Source organism: Salvelinus namaycush, chromosome 4 (genome assembly GCF_016432855.1).
Source record: "Salvelinus namaycush isolate Seneca chromosome 4, SaNama_1.0, whole genome shotgun sequence".
NCBI classification, from domain to species: domain Eukaryota; kingdom Metazoa; phylum Chordata; class Actinopteri; order Salmoniformes; family Salmonidae; genus Salvelinus; species Salvelinus namaycush.
In genome coordinates this window covers 50,756,619-50,778,791 of record NC_052310.1, presented here as the reverse complement: position 1 = coordinate 50,778,791, position 22,173 = coordinate 50,756,619, and positions in this window count along the sequence as shown.

The following is a 22,173-nucleotide window of genomic DNA, read 5'->3' as shown; positions in this document are numbered from 1 at the left end:
ATGTGTTACCTCTGGATCCATGCAGTCACATTGCGGAACCCAGGCTGCTGGGGTCACATGGGCACGGTATGCCTCCGATTCAGCACTGAGCGTCCATCTGCCATGTTTCTACAGCGAACAGTGTGTTTGTATGTTTGTGTGTGTCAGTCAGTGGGAGCCAGACGCTGTCTACCCGCTCACTGTGACCATGCCTGTGTTCCAGAGCCTATATGGACAAGGTAAAAAAACAGGGAACGAAGTTCCTACTCTGGATTTTCCCATATTAGAGCGTTGACAACCACACCACACAGTGAAAGCCCACAGAGCCAGTCCCACCTGTAGTCATGGATTACTGTATAGTAAATGTACTGTAGATCAACCAGTAATTCGAAGCACTGTTCAGAAAAAAAAAAAAAAAAAGTTCACACTGACACTTTTAAAGGGAATTTAAAACAAACTTAGAATTAAAGTCCTGTGCCAAACTCAACTGGGACTCAACATTCCCATAATTTTCTTCATCTTAGTTTGAATAGCTGCATGTGTTCCCATAATGACTGGATTACAGCTATTTGAATGCTAATGGTCCCCTACCATGCTCTTCAAATGTTTTGAAACCCATTAATGTTTCTGTAGTTTACTCTGCTCTCTTAACTATATCCCAAATGCATTAATGTGAGCCAAACAGATCTAAAATACCGTGACAACAAAAAAACATGTTTTATCTTGCAAAGTCAGTGACAACAAGTAAGAGTTACATTATTTTGGATATGTTGACAGAAATCTTGTGCAAGCTTAAAAAGTTGAATAATTTTTTTGCATTGCGTAAAGAATATTGTTGCTATTTAAATTACCCCAAGTGTTTAATGATGCATAACAATTTGACTGTGACGATGTAGGGCTTCATATGTCTTTTAAGTGATTCTTTGTGCTTAATTAATTGAGTTGATTGCATTAGTTAATAGTTTTATGGTGGATATGTAGTGTGTGGCCACCAGTAGGACAGCCATCTCATAAGAAAAACATTGATTCAGTTCTGCAAACACACATCCCCTGTCCACAGTAGTTGAGTGTTATTTGTTCTTCAGTGTGGCCTCCTAACTTTAATACTTGGCAGGCCAAGCTCACATTGAGGTATTTACTTCTCAAAGTGTACTCATACTCACCTAAAGATACATTGCATACTTGGTATTCTGGCAAGAACATACAGTATCTTTGATCACTTTGTTTGAATTGCAGGCTTGCTGTAGCACGCTATGCTTTATGCTGCATGTTATTTGTGGGTGTGGAAAAATTGGGGATGATTCAGCTGATGAATGTCTCCTTCACTTCACTGGTCCCTGACAGATCCTCAGTCCTCAGCCTTAATGCCATACCCTCCCCCTCTCTCTCTCTCTCTTTCTCCCCCAGTGCAACAATGTTTTGTTGTTCTCCTTGTCACTTATCTGTTTATGTTGCGGTCTGTCTCACAGAGAGCGACTCAGTCACTGCACCCATCATTTTTCACCCTGATGAGCATCACTCACTCTGCTACTCCCGTCTTCATGCTCTTTTGTCACATTTTTACTCTCATCTCCTTTTCATATTGCCATTCTCTTCCCTGGGTTTGGGCGTGGCATTGGAATATGGCAGTGTGTCAGGCATGGTGGGACAAAAACACAGCTGTCATACTTTAGTGTACTGTAGCTACACAGAATAATAACTGTTGTTAAAATAATGATGCATCCATTTTGTGTCAATGTACAATACAGTGCAACATGTTTCAGTGTTATAACAGCAGTATTGACTCTGATTTGGGTCGTTGATCATGCACAGCTGTGTCAAAGTAATAGTTGTTCTGTTGTTCAAGAAAATGATAGTTGTTCAAGGATAAATGTAGGTATTTACTGGCATATGTTTGTGCATATGCAAAAGGTGTATGTGTGTTGTAGCAGGCAACGTTACTAACCAAGGACACAATAACACATCATGTAGACCTATAATCAACAGAGAAAAATACAACACAGTGAGACATACATATTTGCAGAGGCAGACCAATACGTACTGTACAAGTGAGCAACACAGGGAATATTTAGAAGTCTTTTAAACAAGTCTCTATAGATGGGTTGGTTGTTTAGCAACAAAACCAACGTGTGCGCAACTATGGGTCAAAACAGACGGGGTTGGCTTAGATTGTTGACAACATGTAAACTATATTTCGTATCCAATGTATATTTGAAAAGATAAATACATTTGCACAATGAGCACTTGTTCTCTCTCGGATAAATTGTTGCAGTTGTTTTAAATCCGTCCAAACATCTCAAAACAAGTCATGGTATCAAGAACGAGATGAAACTAGCTGAAACAGTTACTTACGATTCCCCACATGGCAGTTTCTTGTCATTTGAGGTGTTTTAACTGATGTCACGTCTATGCTATTTTGGCAAAAATGTGCGAGCTAACCAACAACTATAACGATCTACATTTGCTCATTGTGTAAATGTATTTATGTTTTCAATAAACATTGTATACTAAATAATATGTTGTCAACAATCTAAGCCAACCCCATTTATTTTGCCCCATAGTTGCATACGCTTCGGTTTTGTTGATAAACAACCAAGCCGCCTATTGACCTTTCTACTTTGATATTCACTGGTAGCTCTATATTGACCGATGCAATATTGAAGTATTCATTTTCAACCAAAGTTCAGGTGTACACTATTTTGCCCCCCATGGTGTGGTGGTGGAGAGCTGCTTGTTATGCATTCTACCTTATCATCTGGGCTCTGCTCCCTGAGTCTAATCTAACCCAAGAGAATGTATCTCTAATCTGGAGCTCAGCTCTCATTTCCATTTAGCTGACAGCACACTAATCTGCAGTGTGGGGATGGCCTTTTGTGAAGTGCTAATATGGGTTATTCTTATGAAACACGTTTTAACCATGTATTTAGCTTTGAGTTAAAATCAACTATCATTCTGAAGAGTAAGATGCCTCATTTTTGGCAAAGTGTCTTATTTTTAATACAATAATACATACAACTTTCGCTCGAATTTTGTAAATTTTCACTCAAAATGCTCAATCCCGAAATGCGTCTGGATTAAATTCTCGGGTCGTTTCATACCATTTAACTTAAACACAACATATGTTGCTGTAGTTTGTCCATAAATCATAAAACATTTATATTAAAGTTTACTTTAGACTATAATATTTATTACGTAAAAACACAGAGCCCGGGGACGTGACTCATTACCGTAATACCTTTTCAATTTCCAGTAAAAACTCCAATCAGTTTTTGAATAAAGCTTTATTCACCCATGATGCATCATCTAGAGGAGCAGTCCTTAGGTGAGTACAATTTAAGTAAGTGTATTTTATTATAGGCCTTCAGAATGAAATTGGGAAAAAGTAAGAGAACCATTACCTTACCAACATGGAGGCATGCATGGGCTGTAGTGATGTGGTTAATTGTTTGCTGACTCATTATGGCTGTCTCTAATTATTTGCACATTTAGCTAAGGGATTTTCATTACCAAAACACACATTTCTCATAACCACACAATTTTCAGGCCCATTTCGGTAATGATAATAAGCTAATTCTAATGTATCGTTCATGGGTGTGCTGGTAACTGTACTTATTTACTAAGAACCACTTCTTACACCTATTGTATCAATGTTTTGTAAAAGTTATTTGATTAAGTAGGATTTGTCAAGAAATGGTGTGTATAAACTCCATTTAACCTACTTTAAGTTTGTTTTTGAGCAAAAAGCAACTCGACATTTTAAAGTGGATATCCCCCATTTTTGACATGTGTAACTGTTTTCACACTTAGTTGCAAGAAAAAGTATGTGAACCCTTTAGAATTACCTGCATTTCTGCATAAATTGGTCATCAAATTTGATCTGATCTTCATCTAGGTCACAACAATAGACAAACACAGTCTGCTTAAAATGAATAACACACAAACAATTATACGTTTTCATGTCTATATTGAACACACTGTGTAAACATTCACAGTGCAGGGTGGGAAAAGTATGTGAACCCTTGGATTTAATAACTGGTTGACCCTCCTTTGGCAGCAATAACCTCAACCAAATGTGTTCTGTAGTTGTGGATCAGACCTACACAACGGTCAGGAGGAATTTGGGACCATTCCTCTTTACAAAACTGTTTCAGGCTAGAACGCCAGCATCCCGGAGTCGCCTCTTACTGTTAATGTTGAGACTGGTGTTTTGCGGGTACTATTTAATGAAGCTGCCAGTTGAGGACTTGTGAGTCATCAGTTTCTCAAACTAGACACTCTAACGTACTTGTCCTCTTGCTCAGTTGTGCACCAGAGCCTCCCACTCCTCTTTCTATTCTGGTTAGAGCCAGTTTGCGTTGTTCTGTGAAGGGAGTAGTACACAGCATTGTACGAGATCATCAGTTTCTTGGCAATTTCTCACATGGAATAGCCTTCGTTTCTCAGAACAAGAATAGACTGCCGAGTTTCAGAAGAAAGTGCTTTGTTTCTGGTCATTTTGAGCCTGTAATCGAACCCACAAATACTGATGCACTAGATATTCAACTAGTCTAAAGAGGGCCAGTTTTATTGTTTCTTTAATCAGAACAGTTTTCAGCTAGGCTAACGTAATTGCAAAATTATTTTCTAATGATCAATTAGCCTTTTAAAATTATAAACTTTGATTAGCTAACACAACGTGCCATTGGAACACAGGAGTGATGCTTGCTGATAATGTGCCTCTCTACGCCTATGTAGATATTCCATAAAAAATCTGCCTTTTCCAAAAACAATAGTCACTTACAACATCAACAATGTCTGCACTGTATTTCTGATCAATTTGATGTTATTTTAATGGACAAAAATGTGCTTCCTTTCAAAAACATGGACATTTTAAAGTGACCCCAAACTTTTGAACGGTAGTGTATGTATACACAAGTGATCATAACAACAGCATTTTATGTTAACCTAAAAAAGGTTATGTGTTATGGTAATGAGATAAATTACGAAAATACATTTTAATATTGTATTTTGAATATTTTTATGTTTAGTGTTATGTTTAGATGAGCAATGTAAAAAGAATATTAGTAACTGACTTGATTACTACTTTTTGGTAATGAGAATTGTTGTATTGGTAGTGGTGGAAATGGTGGTAAAATACATAATATCTGATCAATAAACATACTACTTATCAAATATATAAGTACAGATCATAATCTAAGTGATCCAAGAGCAAATTGTGAACAATTATGTTTGAGAATTATTTAGTGAAATGTCAGCGAATGCAACCTGGTAGATTACATGATGACCAGACCTCTCGCGCGCATGTTTCCGCGTGTGCGTGTGTTGATTTTGTTCACTCACACCAGACACAATCAGGACAAGCAGTTTGAAATATCAAAACTAACTCTGAACCAACTATATTAATTTGGGGACAGGTCGAAAAACATTAAACATTTATGGCATTTTAGCTAGCTAGCTTGCTGTTGGTAGCTAATTTGTCCTGGGATATAAACGTTGGGTTGTTATTTTACCTGAAATGCATAAGGTCCTCTACTCTGACAATTAATCCACAGATAAAAGGGTAGAAGTTTGTTTCTAGTAATCTCTCCTCTTTCAGGCTTCTTCTTCTTTGGACTTTATTTGGCAGTTGGCAACCAACATTAAGGTTCATTACCACTACCAACTGGACAGGAGTGTGGACCTCAGTTAATCTTTCAATCACCCACATGAGAATATGCACCTTAAAAAAACAATGGGAAGATTGCATGTGGGAATATGCTCCTAAAAACAAATGACGAGATGGGAGAGGCGGGACTTGCAGCTCTTCAAACGTCACAAATAGAACCAAGTTCTATTATTGCGCCTGGCTACTCAGACGCTCGCGAGCAGTATGGGTGCAATGATTGAATAACATGTACAGTTGAAGTCGGAAGTTTACATACAATTAGGTTGGAGTCATTAAAACTCGTTTTTCAACCACTCCACAAATTTCTTGTTAACAAACTATAGTATTGGCAAGTCGGTTAGGACATCTACTTTGTGCATCACACAAGCAATTTTTCCAACAATTGTTGACAGACAGATTATTTCTCTTATAATTCACTGTATCACAGGTCCAGTGGGTCAGAAGTTTAAACAGCTTGGACAATTCCAGAAAATTGTGTCATGGCTTTAGAAGCTTCTGATAGGCTAATTGACATAATTTGACTCAATTGGAGGTGTACCTGTGGATGTATTTCAAGGCCTACCTTCAAACTCAGTGCCCCTTTGCTTGACATCATGGGAAAATCAAAATAAATCAGCCAAGACCTCTGATGGTAGACCTCCACAAGTCTGGTTCATCCTTGGGAGCAATGTCCAAACGCCTGAAGGTACCACGTTCATCTGTATAAACAATAGTACGCAAGTATAAATACCATGGGACCACGCAGCCATCATACCACTCAGAAAGGAGACGCGTTCTGTCTCCTAGAGATGAATGTACTTTGGTGCGAAAAGTGCAAATCAATCCCAGAACAACAGCAAAGGACCTTGTGAAGATGCTGGAGGAAACAGCTACAAAAGTATTTATATCCACAGTAAACGAGTCCAATATGTCCACATAACCTGAAAGGCTTCTCAGCAAGGAAGAAGCCACTGCTCCAAAACCGCCATAAAAAAGCCAGACTACAGTTTGCAACTGCACATGGGGAAAAATATCTAATTTTTTGGAGAAAAGTCCTCTGGTCTGATGAAACAAAAATATAACTGTTTGGCCATAATGACCACCGTTATGTTTGGAGGAAAAAGGGGGATGCTTGCAAGCTGAAGAACACCATCCTAACCGTGAAGCACGGGGGTGGCAGCATCATGTTGTGGGGGTGCTTTGCTGCAGGAGGGACTGGTGCACTTCACAAATTAGATGGCATCATGAGGAATGAAAATTATGTGGATATATTTCACATTCTTAAAATAAAGTGGTGAACTGACCTAAGGCAGGGAATTTTTTCCTGGATTAAGTGTCAGAAATTGTGAAAAACTGAGTTTAAATGTATTTGGCTAAGGTGTATGTAAACTTCCGACTTCAAATGTATGTTTAAATGTATTAGGCAACGCTCGCGCACGTGACTTGAGCGGTGTGGTCAGCATTTTAGACACACAAACCTGAGCACAGTCGCACACACACACACACACATACGCGTATGCACATGCACACACACAGGCACTCTCTTACCCACATGCACACAAAAAAAACGTGCACACTGATCATATCACATACAGGCATATACTCTCAATCCCCATTCCACCTTCATGCTGACAGTGGCTGTAAAGTAAGGACACTCCCAGTCCCAGTCTCCCAGACACTACCATGTAGAACAGTAGAACAAACCTCCTGCTGTCTCTTCTCCATGTGGATACCTACCCCTGGCTACACATGTTCTCCTGCGTGTTCCCCTTTAAAAGAGCAGTAACTGTCAGTGTGACGCACTGTGAGTCCTTGCCACCTGTCCCTGATGCTCCCTTGGCAGACACGTTGATAATTACACCTCAGGAGGCAGAGGAGGAAAGAAAATAGGAGAGAGAGGAGGAAGAGAGAGGGCCAGTAGCCACGCTGTCCGTGGCCCGCCAACCCCTCTGACAGGACTTGTAATTGAATCTCAACAACTGATCATTAAAGTGGGATTGTGCTGCCGCCCGCAAAGGTCTTCTTAGGCAATGACATGACTCAGGTGTATGTGTGTGTGTGTGTGTGTGTGTGTGTGTGTGTGTGTGTGTGTGTGTGTGTGTGTGTGTGTGTGTGTGTGTGTGTGTGTGTGTGTGTGTGTGTGTGTGCGTGCTTGAATGGGGAGGGGCGGTAGTTGATGGCAAGGACAGAGGGGCACAAACTTTTAGTGGAGAATGTGGATCACCACAATTTTGTATGCCCTGACAGTTGATTTTAATGGGACCGTCAAGTCACATCCATAGAAATGACGTGATATGGGTTAACGGGTCCTGGATATGGCATAGTGGTGAATGTCAAGCATTGTCAATCAATCAATCAATTGTATTTATAAAGCCCTTCTTTCATCAGCTGATGTCACAAAGTGCTGTACAGAAACCCAGCATAAAACCCCAAACAGCAAGCAATGCAGGTGTAGAAGCACGGTGGCTAGGAAAAACTCCCTAGAAAGGCCAGAACCTTGGAAGAAACCTAGAGAGGAACCAGGCTATGAGTGCTGGCCAGTCCTCTTCTGGCTGTGCCGGGTGGAGATTATAACAGAACATGGCCAAGATGTTCAAATGTTCATAGATGACCAGCAGGGTCAAATAATAATAATCACAATGGTTGTAGAGGGTGCAGCAAGTCAGCACCTCAGGAGTAAATGTCAGTTGGCTTTTCATAGCCGATCATTGAGAGTATCTCTACCGCTCCTGCTGTCTCTAGAGAGTTGAAAACAGCAGGTCTGGGACAGGTAGCACGTCTGGTGAACAGGTCAGGGTTCCATAGCCGCAGGCAGAACAGTTGGACTGGGGACAGCAAGGAGACTCATCAGGCCAGGTAGTCCTGAGGCATGGTCCTAGGGCTCAGGTCCTCAGAGAGAGAAAGAACGAAAGAAAGAAAGAAAGAAAGAGAGAAAGAGAGAGAGAGAATTAGAGAGAGCATTCTTAAATTCACACAGGACACCGGATAGACAGGAGAAATAGTCCAGATATAACAGACTGACCCTAGCCCCCGGACATAAACTATTGCAGCATAAATACTGGAGGCTGAGACAGGAGGGGTCGGGAGACACTGTGGCCCCATCCGACGATACCCCCGGACAGAGCCAAACAGGCAGGATATAACCCAACCCACTTTGCCAAAGCACAGCCCCCACACGACTAGAGGGATATCTTCAACCACCAATTTACCATCCTGAGACAAGGCCGAGTATAGCCCACGAATATCTGCCCCACGGCACAACCCAAGGGGGTGGCGCCAACCCGGACAGGAAGACCACGTCAGTGACTCAACCCACTCAAGTGACGCACCCCTCCTAGGGATGGCATGGAAGAGCACCAGTAAGCACCAGTAAACCAGTAGCAGCTGTAATAGGATTTGAGGCAGAGAATCCCAGTGGAGATGGGAACCAGCCAGGCAGAGACAGCAAGGGCGGTTCGTTGCTCCAGTGCCTTTCTGTTCACCTTCACACTCCTGGGCCAGACTACACTCAATCATAAGACCTACTGAAGAGATGAGTCTTCAATAAAGACTAAAAGGTTGAGACCGAGTCTGCATCTCTCTCATGGATAAGCAGACCATTCAATAAAAATGGAGCTCTATTGTCAAAAGGAAACATTGCCAAAAATGTGTCTGTACTATTCTGTCCAACCTACTGACCCGTCTGTAACCTCCACTCTATATGATTGCTTCAACTTTTTTCCCCTGTATGGCCATCTGTAACTCACTGTGGATGGGTCTGGGAGGACCTACGTGGACGCCAGGGCTTTGCAGTATGGGAGCCCAGGGTGCAGTGCGGTACAGCTCTATTTCATCACTCTGATCCCTGTCTCTCCCTACAGAGTCAAAACCCATTTTTACGGTGTTGGCCTGTAAGTTGTAATAAACTGCAGAATGTGGATTACAGTCACTGTTTAGAACACCATGGTTATTTATGCAGGCGTATAAAAAGTGTGGTTGCCCTTACAAAAAAAACATGTCAAATTTGCAGTTTAATGTGTTAAAATCGCATTTTCACCGGTGAAATAGCTGTCTTCACATGTGAAAAAGCTGTTTTCACATGTTCAGATTAAATTGTATGAAATTTAGAGTTCACCTGTAACCCCCACTTTTTCACGTGAGAAGAAAAACGTGTTCACCTCACATGTGAATTGCAGTTGCACATGAAATTTGCGGTTTCACATGTTGAAAACATTAATGTGAAAATCAGATATGCAGTTTCACATGTGACAAACTCATGTGGAATAGCAAATTCATATGTGAAAATCTAATATGCAGTTTCACATGTAAGAAAACTTGGAATTGCATTTTTACATGTAAATTTACATTTGCTGTCACACATTTAAGAAAACCACATGAAAGTCTCACTTCCACATGTGGAACTGCAAATTCACATATGAAAACCATTAACATGTGAACATCTAATTGGCAGTTTCACATGTAAGAAACATTCAAATGTGAATTGGTGGCGAAATAGTGTTCTTCTCTTCACGTGAAAAGATGGTGTTAACATATTGCAGTAGCAATGTCAAATTCTAGAATTCTATTCCATAAAAAGGTAACTCAGCCTACCTGAGTATAATAATTAAAGTGTGTTAAATAATGATTTATCATTTGTGAGTCATCCATTTCGGAGTGTTAATACTGCAGGTGCACACCTCTCTTCTTCGTAGGTTGGTCAATGACCGTTAGAATAATCCCAGTGAAAAGAACAGAGAAACTAGTGCTCCGTGTCTCCTTATGTATCCTTCTTAGAATTTTAAAATGATCTATTCCAAAATGCATAATCTAAACAGCTAAAAACAACAATGCAATGTCAAAACAAGTTGACTTTGAGGTTAAAGAAAGCGTGTTTATCAATTTACTTGATTTTTCTAATCGTTACCTTGGACATAATCAAGACGGCAATATTCTTGTAATGCTTTTTGTATAAAAAAATAAAAAATTACAACTCAATTTCAGCAAAATATATCATGATTAATCACAGCAAATCCTTCGATAAACTCGATTGCATTTGTGAATCGCTTGACAGCCCTAGTTGACATCAAAATGTGAAAATACTAGTGAAAGTGTAGCGGTCATGGTTGCTCATGGTCACGTGATGAAGTAGCCCCCACTGCGACTTCAAAATGAAGACATTGGCTTCTCCTGTGGGAGACCTGCTTTCTAATCCTTCCAGTGAAACATATATCACATGTGAAATGTTGGGAAACCACTTCTGAGTCGTGAAAAATTCATGTAAAATGTCACACATGTCCGAAAACCACATCTGACTCGTGAAAACTGTGTTATTTTCACATGTAATTTTTTCATGTGTTTTGTTAGATAAGGGTGTCCTACTGTGCTTCAATCAAAGACGGACTTAACACAAGGCTGACTTCTAGGTAGGTTGAAAGAAAGCCTTTCTTGTTTTAGTGCATAGCCTATATAAACTTATGAGAGCACACATGCAAGCACACACAAATATTGCTGTTTTGTGGGGATTTCAGCCATTACCATTAATTATTTGGAAACAAAAAGAACATTTGATACTGTACGTGCACGTTGATTCATCGACAAACCCAGCGGCTGCGAATTGTAAACAGAATTCCCCAAGGAATGTTACACAGATGCAAGACACAAACCCAAGGGCAGAAAAAAGATGGGAGATTGTTGAATTCCCAATGTGTTATCACTGCGCTTTCAACCATCTTAAAGCACCTCCAAATTCCGAACAATGCCTAAAATGTTGTTTAATTGTCCTCTAAATGTGTTATCACTGTGCGTTCGACCATTTAAAAGCACAATAAAGTTCAAATGGGAATACAATATCAGATATTTTTATTTATACAACAACTTAAAACCTCTTTGGGGTAGGTGGGACTCTAGCGTCCCACCTGGCCAACGTCCGGTGAAATTGCAGAGCGCGAAATTCAAAATACAAAATTCGTAATATTAAACATTCAAGAGGAAGCTTCTCACTGTAATCACAGCCTGTAATCTGGTTCAGGTTATTTATTAATCAACCTACCAGGGTGTTTACAAACACTACAGGAACTATATCATCCACGTGTATTGATCATATTTTATTAATAATCACAATATAGTGACTATATCCAGGAAAGCCAAAATTCCAAAAGATGGGTCTAAAATAGTGTATAAGAGATCATACTACATATTTAGCTGGGACTCTTATGTGGATAATGTAAAAAATATGTATTGGTCTGATGTGATGAATAAGTGTCACGTTCTGACCTTAGTTCCTTTTGTATGTCTTTATTTTAGTTTGGTCAGGGTGTGAGTTATGGTGGGCATTCTATGTTGTTTTTCTATGTTTTGTTCTGTATGTTAATTTTCTATGTGTTTGGCCTAGTATGGTTCTCAATCAGAGGCAGGTGTCAGTCGTTGTCTCTGATTGGGAGCCATATTTAGGTAGCCTGTTTTTCATTGTGTTTTGTGGGTGATTGTTTTCCGTTTCTGTGTTTGCACCATTCGGGACTGTTTCGGTTTTCATTTTGATTCTCTTGGGTTTTTTTGTATTTTGTATTCATTCTCATTAAAGGGATATTATGGATACATACCACGCTGCATTTTGGTCCTCCTCTCCTTCCACCAACGAAAACCGTTACAATAAGAAACATCCAGAGGCTGCACTTGATACATTTATGAAAATGCTTCTTCCAATTATTAATAACCATGCACTTATTAAGAAATAAACTGTTAGAACTGTTAAGGCTCCATGGAATGTTGAGCAATTGAAAAACTATGGTTGAAGTGATGGGGGCAAAAGGAATGGCTAATAAGTCTGGCTGCATATCTGAATGGCTGACTTACTGCAAATTGGGAAATTATGTGACTAAACTCAACAAAAAGAAGAATAAACTGTATTAGGAAGCCAAGATCAATGATATAAAGAATGCTGAAAAAATGTGAGAACTTTGAATGAATGAATGAATGAATGAAAAGACTTTTTTACAACTTTTCTACAAAATACTTAAAGGATAAATATACTGTATATGGCATACTTGGACACTCTCAATCATTTCAAGCCATCATTGGGCTCTATGTACCAATTATTTATGGAGAAATGGGCATGTGAATCCTTTCCATGGCCCTCTGGAGCTGATTGGTGATCATTTTTGTAAATGTTGTATAGATGGGTGTAAAGCTGCCAGAATGCATCAGAGCGATAAATCAATGTCTCACAAGATCACTTAATGAAATATGAATTAGAATTCTGCAAAACATGCTGAATATAATAGCGTACTATAACGTTACTGTATGACCAACAACCCCACCTAATGTCTCATGATATTTAAGGATGATTGTGCTGAAGGGTCAAGTTTTTTAATTTAAATTTCTAATTTGGTGTTTGAGGGAATAAAAAATACAAACATTTATTTAAGTCAATGTGTGTCGGCATAGGCAGACTTTGCATTTGGATGATGCGTCTTCTGGACAGCAGTAAATAGCAATAGCGGGGCTATATACAGGGGGTACCAGTATGGAGTCAGTGTCAATGTGCGGGAGCACCGGTGTCGAGGTAATTGAGGTAATATGTACATGTACGTAGAGTTATATTGACTATGCATAGATAATAAACAGAGTAGCAGCAGCATAAAATATGGGGGTGGGGGCAATGCAAATAGTCTGGGTGGCCATTTGATTAACTGTTCAGGAGTCTATTGGCTTGGGGGTTGAAGCTATTTAGGAGCCTCTTGGACCTAGACTTCGCGCTCGGATGATGTACTAGGCCGTTGTGCCTTGCGGTCGGAGGCCGAGCAGTTGCCATACCAGGCAGTGATGCAACCCGTCAGGAGGCTGTTGATGGTGCACCTTTTGAGGATCTGAGAACCCACTTGTTGGCTACTTTTCCTTCACTCTAAGGTCAGCATCATTTCCAATCACCCATATACCATATATTGTTGGGGTAAATATATATATACACACACACACACACACACACACACACACACACACACACACACACACACACACACACACACACACACACACACACACACACACACACACACACACACACACATCTCAATTTGGTTGAGGTCGGGGGATTGCAGAGGCCAGGTAATCTGATGCAGCACTCCATCACTCTCCTTCTTAGTCCAATAGTCCTTATACAGCCTGGAGGCGTGTTGGGTCATTGTCCTGTTGAAAAACAAATGATAGTTCCACTAAGCCCAAACCAGATGGGATGGCGTTTCGCTGAAGAATGCTGTGGTTGCCATGCTAGTTAAGTGTGCCTTGAATTCTAAATAAATCACAGACAGTGTCACCAGCAAAGCACCCCCACATCATAACACCTCCTCCTCCGTGCTTTATGGTCGGAAATACACATGCAGAGATCATCCGTTCACCCACACCGCATCTCACAAAGACACGGCAGATGGAACAAAAAATCTAACATTTTAAATCCAAACCAAAGGACACATTTCCACCAGTCTAATGTCCATTGCTCATGTTTCTTAGCCCAAGCCAGTCTCTTCTTCATATTGGTGTCATTTAGTAGTGGTTTCTTTGCAGCAATTCGACCATGAAGGCCTGATTCACAAAGTCTCCTCGAAACAGTTGACGTTGAGATGTGTCTGTTAATTGAACTCTGTGAAGCATTTATTTGGCCTGCAATTTCTGAGGCTGGTAACTCTAATGAACTTATCCTTTACTGCAGAGGTAACTGGGTCTTCCATTCCTGAGGCGGTCCTCATGAGAGCCAGTTTCATCATAGAGCTTGATGGTTTTTGCGACTGCACTTGAAGAAATGTTCAAAGTTCTTGAAATGTTCCGTATTGACTGACCTTCATGTCTTAAAGTTATGATGGACTGCAGTTTCTTTTGATTGAGCTGTTCTTGCCATAATATGGACTTGGTCTTTTACCAAATAGGGCTATCTTCTGTATAACCCCCACTACCTTGTCACAAAACAACTGATTGGCTCAAACACATTAATAGAAGGAAAGAAATTCCACAAATTAACTTTTAATAAGGCACACCTGTTAATTGAAATGCATTCCAGGTGACTTCCTCATGAAGCTGGTTGAGAGATTTCCAAGAGTGCGCAAAGCTGTCATCAAGCCAAAGGGTGGCTATTTGAAGAATCTCAAATATTAAATATATTTTGATTTGTTTAACACTTTTTTGGTTACTACATGATTCCATGTGTGTTATTTCATAGTTTTGATGTCTTCACTATTATTCTACAATGTAGAAAATTGTCAAAATAAAGAAAATCCCTTGAATGAGTAGGTGTTCTAACATGTTTGACTGGTAGTGTATGCCTCATCACAATTCTATCTCGGAGATCTACGGACAGTTCCTTGGACTTCTTGTCAGCTGTTGGACCTTATATATAGACAGGTGTGTTTCTTTCTAAATCATGTCCAAACAATTGAATTGGACACAGGTGGACTGCAAACAAGTTGTAGAGACATATCAAGGATGATCAAAGGAAAGTGGATGCACCTGAGCTCAATTTGGAGATATTTGATATATATTATGAACAAAAATATAAACGCAACATGCAACAATTTCAAACATTTTACTGAGATACAGCTCTAACGAGGAACTCATTCATTAGGCTGTAAATATGTAAATACATTCATTAGGCTCAAATCTATGGATTTCACATGACTGGGAAAACAGATAATTTATATTTCATCTCTTTCAACGTACACACACACACACACACACACAACAGAAATCAGAACCATGGGGTGTGACCAAGAACCCGATGGTCACACTGACAGTGCTCCAGTGTGTGGAGTTCCTGTGTGGAGATGGGAGAACGTTCCAGTTGCCAAACAGAAGCCACTCCTCAGTAAAAGGCACATGACATCCCGCTTGGAGTTTACCAAAAGGCAGCTAAAGGACTCTGACCATGAGAAACAAGATTCTCTGGTCTGATGAAACCACGATTGAACTCTATGGCCTGAATGCCAAGAGTTGAAGCGTGGTGGTGGCAGCGTCATGATGTGGGGATGTTTTAAATTGTTTATCAATTTTTTCATCCATTTTAGAATAAGTCTGTAATGTAACAAAATGTGGAAAAAGTCAAGTGGTCTGAATACTTTCCTAATGCACTCAAAATCATTGCAATCAGTAGACTTCAGAGAACTCCCATATTACATTTTAGAGTGGAACTAGCCATTATTTTTTTTTTTTTTATAATTTGGCACATGCTTTCACCATTTTTGTACTAAAAGTTCAAAGGGTATGTATACAGTGGATTCTAAAAGTATTCAGCCACTTTGACCTTTTCCACATTTTGCTACGTTACAGCCTTATTCTAAAATGGATTAAATAGATTTTACCCCTCATTAATTAACACACAATACCCCTTAATGACAAAGCAAAAACTGGTTTTTCAACATTTTTGCACATTTATATAAAACAAAAACCGGAAATATCACATTTACATAAGTATTCAAACCCTTTACTCACTACTTTGCTGAAGCACCTTTGGCAGCGATTACAGCCTCGACTCTTCTTGGCTACATGTTTGGCACACCTGTATTTGGGGAGTTTCTCCCATTCTTCTCTCCAGATCCTGTCAAGCTCTGTCAGGTTGGATGGGGGGCATTGCTGCACAGCAATTTTCAGGTCTCTCCAGAGATATTCAACTGGGTTCAAGTCCAGACTCTGGCTGGGCCACTCAAGGCCATTCAGAGACTTGTCCCCAAGCCAATCCTGCCTTGTATTGGCTTTGTGCTTAGGGTCAGTGTCCTGTTGGAAGGTGAACCTTTGCCCCAGTCTGAGTTAATGAGTGCTCTGGAGCAGGTTAATGAGTGCTCTGGACCATGCTTCACCAAAGGTCTGTTTGGAGGAGTGCTGCAGAGATGGTTGTCTGTCTGGAAGGTTCTCCGATCTCCACAGAGGAACTCTGCAGCTCTGTCAGAGTGACCATCGGGTTCTTGGTCAATTCCCTGACCAAGACCATTCTCCCCCGATTGCTCAGTTTGGTCCAGCGGCCAGTGTTGGAGGTTCTAAACTTCTTCCATTTAAGAATGATGGCGGAAACTGTGTTCTTGAGAACCATCAGTGTTGCGGAAATGTTTTATTTCCCTTTCCCGGATCTGTGCCTCGACACAGTCGTGTCTCGGAGCTCTACGTTCAATTCCTTTGACCTCATGACTTGGTTTATGCTCTGACGTGCACTGTCAACTGTGGGACATTATATAGACAAGTGTGCCTTTCCAAATCATGTCCAATCAATTGAATTTACCACAGGTGGACTCCAATCAAGTTGTAGACACATAACATTTCAAAGATCATCATGAAAACAGCATATACCTGAGTGTCTGAACACTTATGTAAATAAGGTATTTCTGTTTATATTTGTAATACATTTGTAAAAATGTGTAAAAACCTGTTTACGCTTTGTCATTATGGGGTATTGTGATGAGGAAAAACATTTATTTTAAAAAAAGAACACTAAAAGATGAATACTAAAAGATAGTCTTCATCAGCAAAATTATCTCATATAACAAAACTTATAATATCTACTGAGCCATTGTTTACCACAGACCGTATTTTCGTATTTTAACCAAAAACCCTACAAGACTCCATTCATTTTTCAATAGGCTATGTTCAACGAACCATGGCAGAGTTAGTGCCTACAAAAAGATACCATTACTATTTCTCTCTATGGATAAAATCTGTGATGACAAAATACTCCTTTAGACATGCCCCAGCTGTGTGTGAAATTTGGTGTCTCTATCACAAAGTCAACACTTTTGCCCGTAGCGCCTGGACTTCAGTCAAAATGACCTAAATGTGTCCACATGAAGGTCTTAAGAGTGTTTTATGATAATAAGTATTGTCTATATTATCTGTGGGGTTTATTTATTATGTTGATAACTTTAAAAAGTAATTTTTAGGTTGTTTGGAATGAACCTATTTTCTTCTAAGGGGATATTCAAATTTCAGCAATTAAAAAGGCCACCCTGGTTGACTGACATGCTTTCCAGACTGCCTTCAATCTTTACAATGTTCCAGTATTAGTGTACAAAGTTTCATACATGTAGAATAAAGTGAAACAATCTCAGGTATATTTGGTTCTTATCCACTGGACTATATACAGTAGATCGCAGTCCAAAATACAGGATTTACTTTTTTAGGGAGGGGGAGGGAGGGAGAATAAGAGAAACGTCCTGGAATTAGACAGCAGTATCAGTCTCAGAAACAATCCTGTGTCTGGTTTGTCGTTAGACTGAAAGGCACTCAACAGACACACTGATTTGAAGTGGCCAGTATTTTTTATTTATTTATTTTTATTTAACCTTTATTTAACCAGGTAGGCTAGTTGAGAACAAGTTCTCATTTGCAACTGCGACCTGGCCAAGATAAAGCAAAGCAGTGTGACACAGACAACAACACAGAGTTACACATGTAGTAAACAATAAACAAGCCAGTAACACACTAAACAAGTCAATGACACAGTAGAAAAAATTAAGTCTATATACAGTGTGTGCAAAAGGCATTAGGAGGTAGGCAATAAATAGAATAATTACAATTTAGCAGATTAACACTGGAGTGATAAATGAGCAGATGATGTGCAAGTAGAGACACTGGTGTGCAAAAGAGCAGAAAAGTAAATAAAATAAAAACAGTATGGGATGAGGTAGGTAGATTGGGTCTGCTATTTACAGATGGACTATGTAAAGCTGCAACGATCGGTTAGCTGCTCAGATAGTTGACATCAGCGATTTTTGCAATTCGTTCCAGTCACTGGCAGCAGAGAACTGGAAGGAAAGGCGGCGAAATTAGGTATTGGCTTTGGGGATGATCAGTGAGATATACCTGCTGGAACGTGTGCTACGGGTGGGTGTTGTTATCGTGACCAGTGAACTGAGATAAGGCGGAGCTTTACCTAGCATAGACTTATAGATGACCTGGAGCCAGTGGGTCTGGCGACGAATATGTAGCGAGGGCCAGCCGACTAGAGCATACAGGTCGCAGTGGTGGGTGGTATAAGGTGATTTGGTAACAAAACGGATGGCACTGTGATAGACTGCATCCAGTTTGCTGAGTAGAGTGTTGGAAGCTATTTTGTAGATGACATCGCTGAAGTCGAGGATCGGTAGGATAGTCAGTTTTACTAGGGTAAGTTTGGCGGCGTGAGTGAAGGAGGCTTTGTTGCGAAATAGAAAGCCGATTCTAGATTTGATTTTGGATTGGAGATGTTTAAAACCTCTAATTCCTCCCAAACCCGGATCCGGGAGCACCCCCATCAGTAAAAAGGCTGACTAGCATAGCCTAGCATAGCGTCACAAGTAAATACTAGCATCTAAATATCATTAAATCACAAGTCCAAGACACCAGATGAAAGATACACATCTTGGTAATCAAGCCATCATTTCTGATTTTTAAAATGTTTTACAGGGAAGACAATATGTAAATCTATTAGCTAACCACGTTAGCAAAAGACACCACTTTTTTTACTCCACCATTTTTTTACTGCATCAGTAGCTATCACAAATTCGACCAAATAAAGATATAAATAGCCACTAACCAAGAAACAACTTCATCAGATGACAGTCTGATAACATATTTATTGTATAGCATATGTTTTGTTAGAAAAATGTGCATATTTCAGGTATAAATCATAGTTTACCATTGCAGCCACCATCACAACTCTCACCAAAGCGACTAGAATAACTACAGAGAGCAACGTGAATTACCTAAATACTCATCATAAAACATTTCTGAAAAATACACAGCGTACAGCAAATGAAAGACAAACATCTTGTGAATCCAGACAATATTTCAGATCTTTTAAATGTTTTACAGCGAAAACACAATATAGCATTATATTAGCTTACCACAATAGCCAGAAACACAACACCATTTACCAGCAGCAAAGGTTAGCGATCGTAACAAGCAAGCAAAAGATATATAATTTGACTAACCTTCATAAACTTCTTCAGATGACAGTCCTGTAACATCATATTACACAATGCATATAGGGTTTGTTCGTAAATGTGCATATGTAGCGGCACAAATCGTGGTTATACAATGTGAGTAGTGGCCAAAACTTCAAGCAATCTGTCCGGCGCCATCTTGGAGAGGCACCTAATCTAATCGAAAACTATTCATAAACTTGACTAAAAAATACAGGTTGGACAGCAAATGAAAGATACATTAGTTCTTAATGCAACCGCTGTGTTAGATTTTTAAAATTAACGTTACTGCGCAATACAGCGTGCGCTAAAGCGAGACCGCACCGAAATTCATGGCGCAATTATTGTTTAACATTTGTCAACATAAATACGAATTAACAGCATAAAGACTTCTTACTATTTGACGAGCTTCCATCAGAATCTTGGGCAAGGTGTCCTTTCTCCAGAACAATCGTCTTTTGGTTGAAAGATGTCCTCTTCTCCTGTAGAAATAGCAGCTAACGCTAGCTATGTGCAGGAGAGGTGTCCAACTCGTGAAAGCTCGTGACAAAGAATTCCAGAAAATCGCAATAAACTGATATAAACTGATATAAGTCGGTTTAAATTAACTACCTTATGAAGTTAAGACAAAAATCAAATTAAATCAGAGCCGGAGATATAGAACTGCTAAAACGAAAGCTTTTCAGGACGCCATTGTGATGTCCCTCCTGCGCCAGGCACCCCGTTGAAAAGGTCGGACCTTCCGTTCCACGGGCATTTATAGTGCCCCAGATGGTGCAATCCACTCCATTCAAATTCTCACCGCTTACTGACATCTAGAGGAAGGCGTATGCAGTGCATGTAGCCCCATAGCTTACATGGGAATTTATAAACTGACCCCAGAACAGAGACCTCGATTTCAGAAATCTCACTCCTTGACAGGAAGTGTGCTGCAGAATGAGTTCTGTTTCACTCAGAGAAATAATTCAAACGGTTTTAGAAACTAGAGAGTGTTTTCTATCCAATAGTAATAATAATATGCATATTGTACGAGCAAGAATTGAGTACGAGGCAGTTTAATTTTACAAAGTCGAAATGGCGCCCCCCTATTGACAAGAAGTTTAATATGAGTCTGGAAAGAGAGTTTACAGTCTAGACAGACATCTAGGTATTTATAGTTGTCCACATATTCTAGGTCGGAACCGTCCAGTGTGGTGATGCTAGTCGGGCAGGTGCGGGCACCGAACGGTTGAAAAGCATGCATTTGGTTTTACCAGCGTTTAAGAGCAGTTGGAGGCCACAGAAGGAATGTTGTATGGCATTGAAGCTCATTTGGAGGTTAGTTAGCACAGTGTCCAAGGAAGGGCCAGAAGTATACAGAATGGTGTCGTCTGCGTAGAGGTGGATCAGGGAATCGCCCGCAGCAAGAGCGACATCATTGATATATACAGAGAAAAGAGTCGGCCCCTAGAATTGAACCCTGTGGTACCCCCATAGAGACTGCCAGAGGTCCGGACAACAGGCCTTCCCGATTTGACACACTAAACTCTGTCTGCAAAGTAGTTGGTGAACCAGGCGATGCAGTCATTAGAAAAACCAAGGCTATTGAGTCTACCGATAAGAATACGGTGATTGACAGAGTCGAAAGCCTTGGCCAGGTCGATGAAGACGGCTGCACAGTACTGTCTTTTATCGATGGCGGTTATGATATTGCTCAGTACCATGAGTGTGGCTGAGGTGCACCCGTGACCGGCTCGGAAGCCGGATTGCACAGCGGAGAAGGTACGGTGGGATTCGAAATGGTCAGTGATCTGTTTATTAACTTTGCTTTCGAATACTTTAGATAGGCAGGGCAGGATGGATATAGGTCTGTAACAGTTTGGGTCTAGGGTGTCACCCCCTTTGAAGTGGGAGATGACCGCGGCAGCTTTCCAATCTTTAAGGATCTTGGACGATACAAAAGAGAGGTTGAACAGGCGTGTAATAGGGGTTGCAACAATGGCGGCGGATAGTTTTAGAAAGAGAGGGTCCAGATTGTCTAGCCCAGCTGATTTGTACGGGTCCAGGTTTTGCAGCTCTTTCAGAACATCTGCTGTCTGGATTTGGGTGAAGGAGAAGCTGGGGAGGCTTGGGCAAGTAGCTGTGGGGGGAGCAGAGCTGTTGGCCGGGGTTGGAGTAGCCAGGAGGAAGGCATGGCCAGCCGTTGAGAAATGCTTATTGAAATTTCGATTATCATGGATTTATCAGTGGTGACCGTGTTACCTAGCCTCAGTGCAGTGGGCACCAAGGAGGAAATGCTCTTGTTCATTGTATGTTAAATTAATTTTAGCCATCTGAGAGGAAAAGATGGAGTCTGATAATGAACACAGCTTATGGCAACTGAGCCCAACAAAGAGGATGAATCCAATTTTTCAGATTTAAGTGACTTCAATCGCAAGCTCCTGCCATTCCACCATGAATAGACCTAGAGGTAAAAGGTTGCTGATCCTAAATACTAAACTACAGCCATCAAACACTTTCCCTTCTCACAGAATACAGCAGCAATTAGAGTCCTGACTGCAGAGTTTGGATAAGAAGGAAAAGACTGTGAAAAAGCAGCCGGGATAGTGGCAACAGTACTTGGTTTGCAATCGTTTATGTCTACAGTATATCACTTTAACT